The following is an 8,838-nucleotide window of genomic DNA, read 5'->3' as shown; positions in this document are numbered from 1 at the left end:
TGGTTGTGATGGTGGTGGTGACGTTGGTGATGGCGGTGGTGGTGGTGGTGGTGGTGATGGTGGTGGTGGTGATGGTGGTCGGGTGGTGATGGTGGTGGTGGTGATGGGTGGTGGTGATGGTGGTGGTGGCGGTGATGGCCATCAACCTGGGGGAGGAGCCCCGCTCACACATGTTCATCTGGAACAAACAACTTCTTTAGGTGCCACCACCATCAACCACCACCACCACCACCACCATCACCATCATCACCATCACCACCATCATCACCATCACCACCATCACCACCATCACCATCACCACAACCATCATCACCACCATCACCACCACCACCATCATCACCACCATCACCACCACCATCACCACCATCACCACCATCACCCATCAATCACCACCATCACCACCAGCATCACCATCATCACCATCATCACCACCACCATCATCATCACCACCATCACCACCATCACCACTACCACCATCACCATCACCACAACCATCATCACCACCATCACCACCACCATCACCACCATCACCACCACCATCACCACCCCCCCCTATCACCACTACTCACCGCTACCACCACTACTCACCACTACCACCACTACTCACCACCACTCACCGCTCACCACCACCACCACTCACCACTACCACTCACCACTACTCACCACCACTCACCACCACCACCACTCACCACTACCACTCACCACCGCTCACCACTCACTACTCACTACTCTCCACTCACCAGCACCGGTAACCACCACTCACCACTACTCACCAGCGCTCACCACCGCTCACCACCGCTCACCACCATTCAGTCACCACTCACCACCACTCACCACCACCGCTCACCACCACCGCTCACCACTCACCACCCTTCCCTATCTCTAACATTGTCCCATAGACTTTCTATGGGAACCGGTTCCCTATCTCTTAACATTGTCCCATAGACTTTCTATGGGAACCGGTTCCCTATCTCTTAACATTGTCTCATAGACTTTCTACGGGAACCGGTTCCCTATCTCTTAACATTGTCCCATAGACTTTCTATGGGAACCGGTTCCCTATCACCACTCACTCACCACTCTCACCACTCACTCACTCACCACACACTCACTCACTCACCACACACTCACTCACCACTCTCATCACTCACCACTCACTCACCATTCACTCACCACTCACTCACCACTCACTCACCACACACTCACCACTCACTCACCACTCTCACCACTCACTCACTCACCACACACTCACTCACTCACCACACACTCACTCACCACTCTCATCACTCACCACTCACTCACCATTCACTCACCACTCACTCACCACTCACTCACCACACACTCACCACTCATCACACACTCACCACTCACCCACCCACTCACTCACCCACCCACTCACTCACCACTCACCCACTCACCCGCTCACCCACCCACCCACTCACCCACTCACGCACTCACTCAGACACTCACTCACCCACTCACTCACTCACCCACTCAGCTACTCACTCACCCACTCACTCATCCACTCACTCACTCAGCCACTCACTCACTCACTCAGCCCCTCACTCACTCACGCACTCACTCAGTCACTCATTCACTCACACACTCACTCACCCACTCAGACACTCACTCAGGCACTCAGTCACTCACTCACACACTCACTCACCCACTCAGTCACTCACCCACCCACTCAGCCACTCACTCACCCACTCAGCCACTCACTCACTCACCCACCCACTCACCCACTCACCCACCTACTCAGCCACTCACTCACCCACCCACTCACCCACTCACTCACCCACTCAGCCACTCACTCACTCAGCCACTCACTCACCCACTCACTCACCCACTCACTCCCCCACTCACTCACCCACTCACTCACTCACCCACTCACCCACTCACTCAGCCACTCACTCACCCACTCAGCCACTCAGGCGCTCACCCACCCACTCAGCCACTCACTCACCCACTCAGCCACTCACTCACTCACCCACCCACTCACCCACTCACCCACTCACCCACCCACTCAGCCACTCACTCACCCACCCACTCACCCACTCACTCACCCACTCAGCCACTCACTCACTCAGCCACTCACTCACCCACTCACCCACCTACTCAGCCACTCACTCACCCACCCACTCACCCACTCACTCACCCACTCAGCCACTCACTCACTCAGCCACTCACTCACTCAGCCACTCACTCACTCACCCACTCACTCACCCACTCACTCACCCACTCACTCACTCACCCACTCAGCCACTCACTCACCCACTCAGCCACTCAGGCGCTCACGTAATGTTGTTGTTGTTGATGTTGTTGTTGACGATGTTGTTGTTGTTGACGATGTTGATGATGTTGTTGACAATGTTGTTGTTGTTGCTGCCGCTGCAGGCGCGCGACTGGAACGAGGAGCTGCAGAGCTGCCGTGAGCTCCCCCACAAGAAGCTGTCACAGAGACTCGTTAGAGAGAGAGAGCAACATTCAAGGTGGTGGTGGTGGTGGTGATGGTGGTGATGGTGGTGGTGATGGTGATGGTGGTGATGGGGGTGGTGATGGTGGTAATGATGGTGGTGGTGGTGGTGATGGTGATGGTGGTGGTGATGGTGGTGGTGATGGGGGTGGTGATGGCGGTGGCGGTGGTGGTGGTGATGGTGGTGATGGTGGTGGTGATGGTGGTGGTGATGGTGATGATGGTGGTGGTGATGGTGGCGGTGGTGATGGTGATGGTGGCGGTGGTGGTGGTGGTGGTGGTGGAGGTGGTGGGGGAGGTGATGGTGGTGATGGTGGTGGTGGTGGTGGTGATGGTGGTGGTGATGGTGGTGATGGTGGTGGTGGTGGTGATGTTGGGGGTGGTGGGGGTGGGGGTGGTGGTGATGGGGGTGGTGGTGGTGATGGTGGTGATGGTGATGATGGTGGTGGTGGTGATGGTGATGGTGGTGGTGATGGTGGTGATGATGATGGTGGTGATGGTGGTGTTGATGATGATGGTGGTGGTGGTGGTGATGGTGGTGGTGGTGGTGATGGTGGCGGTGGTGGTGGTGGTGGTGGTGATGATGGTGGTGGTGGTGATGATGGTGGTGGTGATGGTGGTGGTGGTGATGGTGGTGGTGATGGTGGTGATGGTGGTGATGGTGGTGGTGATGTTGGTGATGGCGGTGGTGGGGGCTGGGTGGTGGCGATGGTGGTGGTGGTGGTGGTGGTTGTGATGGTGGTGGTGACGTTGGTGATGGCGGTGGTGGGGGCGGTGGTGGTGGTGGTGGTGGTGGTGATGGTGGTGGTGGTGATGGTGGTGGTGGTGATGGTGGTGGTGGTGATGGTGGTGGTGATGGTGGTGGTGGCGGTGATGGCCATCAACCTGGGGGAGGAGCCCCGCTCACACATGTTCATCTGGAACAACAACTTCTTTAGGTGCCACCACCATCACCACCACCACCACCACCATCACCATCATCACCATCACCACCATCACCACCATCACCATCACCACAACCATCATCACCACCACCACCACCATCATCACCACCATCACCACCACCATCACCACCATCACCACCATCACCATCAATCACCACCATCACCACCAGCATCACCATCATCACCATCATCACCACCACCATCATCATCACCACCATCACCACCATCACCACTACCACCATCACCATCACCACAACCATCATCACCACCATCACCACCACCATCACCACCATCACCACCATCACCACCACCATCACCACCCCCCCCTATCACCACTACTCACCGCTACCACCACTACTCACCACTACCACCACTACTCACCACCACTCACCGCTCACCACCACCACCACTCACCACTACCACTCACCACTACTCACCACCACTCACCACCACCACCACTCACCACTACCACTCACCACCGCTCACCACTCACTACTCACTACTCTCCACTCACCAGCACCGGTAACCACCACTCACCACTACTCACCAGCGCTCACCACCGCTCACCACCGCTCACCACCATTCAGTCACCACTCACCACCACTCACCACCACCGCTCACCACCACCGCTCACCACTCACCACCCTTCCCTATCTCTTAACATTGTCCCATAGACTTTCTATGGGAACCGGTTCCCTATCTCTTAACATTGTCCCATAGACTTTCTATGGGAACCGGTTCCCTATCTCTTAACATTGTCTCATAGACTTTCTACGGGAACCGGTTCCCTATCTCTTAACATTGTCCCATAGACTTTCTATGGGAACCGGTTCCCTATCACCACTCACTCACCACTCTCACCACTCACTCACTCACCACACACTCACTCACTCACCACACACTCACTCACCACTCTCATCACTCACCACTCACTCACCATTCACTCACCACTCACTCACCACTCACTCACCACACACTCACCACTCACTCACCACTCTCACCACTCACTCACTCACTCACCACACACTCACTCACTCACCACACACTCACTCACCACTCTCATCACTCACCACTCACTCACCATTCACTCACCACTCACTCACCACTCACTCACCACACCCTCACCACTCATCACACACTCACCACTCACCCACCCACTCACTCACCCACCCACTCACTCACCACTCACCCACTCACCCGCTCACCCACCCACCCACTCACCCACTCACGCACTCACTCAGACACTCACTCACCCACTCACTCACTCACCCACTCAGCTACTCACTCACCCACTCACTCATCCACTCACTCACTCAGCCACTCACTCACTCAGCCCCTCACTCACTCACGCACTCACTCAGTCACTCATTCACTCACACACTCACTCACCCACTCAGTCACTCACCCACCCACTCAGCCACTCACTCACCCACTCAGCCACTCACTCACTCACCCACCCACTCACCCACTCACCCACCTACTCAGCCACTCACTCACCCACCCACTCACCCACTCACTCACCCACTCAGCCACTCACTCACTCAGCCACTCACTCACCCACTCACTCACCCACTCACTCCCCCACTCACCCACTCACTCACTCACCCACTCACCCACTCACTCAGCCACTCACTCACCCACTCAGCCACTCAGGCGCTCACCCACCCACTCAGCCACTCACTCACCCACTCAGCCACTCACTCACTCACCCACCCACTCACCCACTCACCCACTCACCCACCTACTCAGCCACTCACTCACCCACCCACTCACCCACTCACTCACCCACTCAGCCACTCACTCACTCAGCCACTCACTCACCCACTCACCCACCTACTCAGCCACTCACTCACCCACCCACTCACCCACTCACTCACCCACTCAGCCACTCACTCACTCAGCCACTCACTCACTCAGCCACTCACTCACTCACCCACTCACTCACCCACTCACTCACCCACTCACTCACTCACCCACTCAGCCACTCACTCACCCACTCAGCCACTCAGGCGCTCACGTAATGTTGTTGTTGTTGATGTTGTTGTTGACGATGTTGTTGTTGTTGACGATGTTGATGATGTTGTTGACAATGTTGTTGTTGTTGCTGCCGCTGCAGGCGCGCGACTGGAACGAGGAGCTGCAGAGCTGCCGTGAGCTCCCCCACAAGAAGCTGTCACAGAGACTCGTTAGAGAGAGAGAGCAACATTCAAGGTGTTGTATCCTAACCCTTCTTCCATAATTGAGATTAATAATATTTGATGATTTTTATATATTATCTTTTTACTTGTTTTTTTTAATGAGTGAAACACACCAAAGCGCACCAAACTGCAAAACACCAGGTGTTGTTAAGTAATGAACGAGAGGAGGGCTAGGATGACAGAATTGCAACCTTGCTTCAAGGCAAAGGCAGTGAAAGGAAGCAGAGGCGCCTTTGTCTAAGTCATAACCACAGAAAGCCAGGAATCATCACTGATTGTGTGTTAGGGATTCCGAGCTAATTAGAACACGTGCACACAGAAAGGGAGGTAGAAGCACGCCTTGTTCTCCTGCAGCTGAGGAAACATAGATAAACCCAAGAAGGCCAAGAATTAAATTAAGTGGGTCAGCTCAAGGCTGTGTGCACAGGGGGGGGGAGGCAGAGACAGTGCGGGGGTCACCAGAAGTTCGCGTTCGCCTAGTTAAGACAAAAAGCTCAATTATTCTGTATTGCTATTAAAGTAACGTTAAAGTCGGAATTTAACAACAGGGTAGGCTAAAGTTGATATTCACACCCACTCCAATTAAACCAGGTCACAAGTACGCCTACTGAACCATCACCATCATTAAGTCAATATGAAATGTTATTTCCATACTTTAATGCTTTCTATACAACTCGACCCGAAGCATATGCATGAAAAGACAAAAGTAAAACTTATGAAAAGCCAGGATAACGGGATGAATCACCACCAGGTCGAATATAAATACATAATAAAAAAACGATGTTAAACCCAGGGTCGGAGAGAAAGGGAGATCCCGGCCGTCTTTGTATCCCCGCAGCGCGGGATGGGAGTGTGTGTACGCTCGGGGAGACGCCTCCACTTGGGTCGGGCACCACGATGGGAAACGACAGACCTTGGGTTACATGCGGAATCATGGCTGTGAAATAGTAAGGGACAAATGTTAACTTAAAACTTTTGGCCATTTCTTTGTGCGCCGGGTCGGAGAGAGCGTTGCCCCTCCCTCCAGGTGGTGCGAACAAAGACGCCTATGAGACATTTGTGACGTCTGTGTTTTGGGTTCATGGGGAAGGCCAGACAGGAGATAATGTTGCGCCCAGACAGAGAGACGACCTCGAGGCAATTTGTAACATCTGATTGTTTGCTCGTGGGTTTTATGGAGGGAGTGTGACAACGGAATATACCGTCAGTGATGCACACAAGGACACACGGACGTACGGACACACACATGGACACACCTGCCTACGGACAGATCCTGACACAAAAAAAATCGAAAGAAGTCCCGCCTTGTGGGCGGGATCCAGGGGGATTTTTCGGCATAAAGTAAAGGATCCTGAGCATTGGAAACCAGTGCGACGGGAGGGTCGACTCAGGAACGAGTGCAACCAGAGTGGGTCCACTCAGGAGTGCGACCAGCGGGTCCACTCAGGAGTGCGACCAGAGGGTCGACTCAGGAGCGAGGGCGACCAGCGGGTCGACCCAGGAGCGAGCTCGACCGGGAGGGTCGACTCAGGAGCGAGCTGCGACCAGCGGGTCGGCTCGACTCATCTTCAGCTCGTCAACCTCTGCCGAATCGGGGGTCTCTGCTGCCACCGGAGTGGTGAGCATCGCGTTCGGCGACAACCCAGAGCTGCACGCTACGAGCGAGTTGTGGGCGCCACCTACCGACCGGGTTCCGAACTGCGACAGCGTATCAACGGGCATCCGAACCAGTTCGCCACGGTGACAGGGGATCGACTGATACGTATGACGCGCACCGCCCCCTCACCACACGACCACCAGGCGTCTGTTTGACCTAAAGAATCGACTCCGAACACTGACTATTCAAGACAACTCTTACCACTCAAAAACACTCGAACCCATAAGCCATCCGTGGCTGGAAAGCATCACAACGAGACCGAGTGATGGCCCTCCGTCGTTTATAAGAGTGTTCTTAATTTTTATCTTTAATATTTAGTGGGCTGTACTCTTAATCGCATAAATTCCCAACAGATCCATCAATACGAACTGATTCTTGGCACCTCCTTCCGCCGAGCCACGCTCACGTGGGGAGTGGTGGCCCACCGGATCCTTATCAGGTGATCTGGTCCCCAATTAGTAAACTTGGTATAAGATAACGAGCTTCGGAAAAGGAGCACCGTCGCAGGCCCTTACTCCGAGCCGTTCTGTTGTCAGATAACCTGCCGATGTATCTGTTGAGATTGGTGCCTTTAAGAATAATAACTGTTTTGATTGTGTTTTTTTTTTATCGCCGTATAATCTTTCAAGTATCTTTTAATCATAATCGCCGCACGTACTCGCATCCTCTACAAATATTCAACTGTCCCGTGACCCAAGGTGCTAACAACGTGATAAGGGTTGCGTATGGTCAATAAGGAGTGTGGTACTGCGTGAACAATATTGAGTAATCATTCATTAGCGTTAAGGTTTTCTTAGCATAGTATTTGCATATTTCAACGACTCTCTCTCACTAACAACCATCGCGTTATGAACAATATTGAGTATAATCATTCATTAACATTAAGGTTTTCTTAGCATAGTATTTGCATATTTCAACGACTCTCTCTCTCTCACTAACAACCATCGCGTTATGAACAATATTGAGTATAATCATTCATTAACATTAAGGTTTTCTTAGCATAGTATTTGCGTGTTTTAACGACTCTCTCTCTCACTAACAACCATCGCGTTATGCGGGATCCATGTGCAGTTGTCAAAGTGAAATCAGACAATCGTTGATGATACTGTATTGATGCCGTGTTGACGTTCCGGGATTGAGAGTTCGCATATTATATCATAGTTAAGGTTGAATTAGTAATAAATTGATTAATACAGAAGTGGTTGTGTGATTCTTTCCTGAAATCTATGCATAAGATCTGCTTCTGCGTTGAGATTTGAACTTGGTGACCTTAATAAACACACTAATACATACTAAGTAAATGTTAAAGCGATAACGGGGTGAACCGGGGTCTGGTTATCATAACGACTTGCGTTATCATAATTACACCCACTCGCATAATTAATACGATTACCTCTCGAATTGGCATAATTAAAATGTGCGTAATTACATAAATTAACATATTTCCGGATAATTACACATTTGGCCAAATTTCATTTAATTATTATTATTTCCACTGAATATTCATAACCCACATATACAACATAATAATTTCACCCACGCACGCATACAACATAACAAATT

The 8,838-nt window shown here is 52.3% G+C and overlaps 2 long non-coding RNA genes across 4 annotated transcripts in view; one reads left to right on the top strand and one right to left on the bottom strand.

The window, feature by feature from the left end:
* LOC133353934 (uncharacterized) overlaps positions 1–8,838 on the bottom strand; it is a 28,922-nt gene that overhangs the window by 2,585 nt on the left and 17,499 nt on the right. The window lies entirely within an intron of this gene.
* The window catches only part of LOC133353935 (uncharacterized), a 55,862-nt gene continuing 50,281 nt past the window's right edge, over positions 3,258–8,838 (top strand). Inside the window, exons 1-2 of the long non-coding RNA XR_009756502.1 lie at positions 3,258–3,414; positions 5,537–5,631. This is a non-coding gene — a long non-coding RNA (uncharacterized LOC133353935). The remainder of the gene's footprint in view (positions 3,415–5,536; positions 5,632–8,838) is intronic.

This window comes from Lethenteron reissneri, chromosome 45, assembly GCF_015708825.2.
Source record: "Lethenteron reissneri isolate LAM-NWPU_2019-01 chromosome 45, ASM1570882v1, whole genome shotgun sequence".
Taxonomy (NCBI): Eukaryota; Metazoa; Chordata; class Hyperoartia; order Petromyzontiformes; family Petromyzontidae; genus Lethenteron; species Lethenteron reissneri.
The sequence above is the reverse complement of the archived record's forward strand: the minus strand, read 5'-3'. Positions and strand labels throughout refer to the sequence as shown.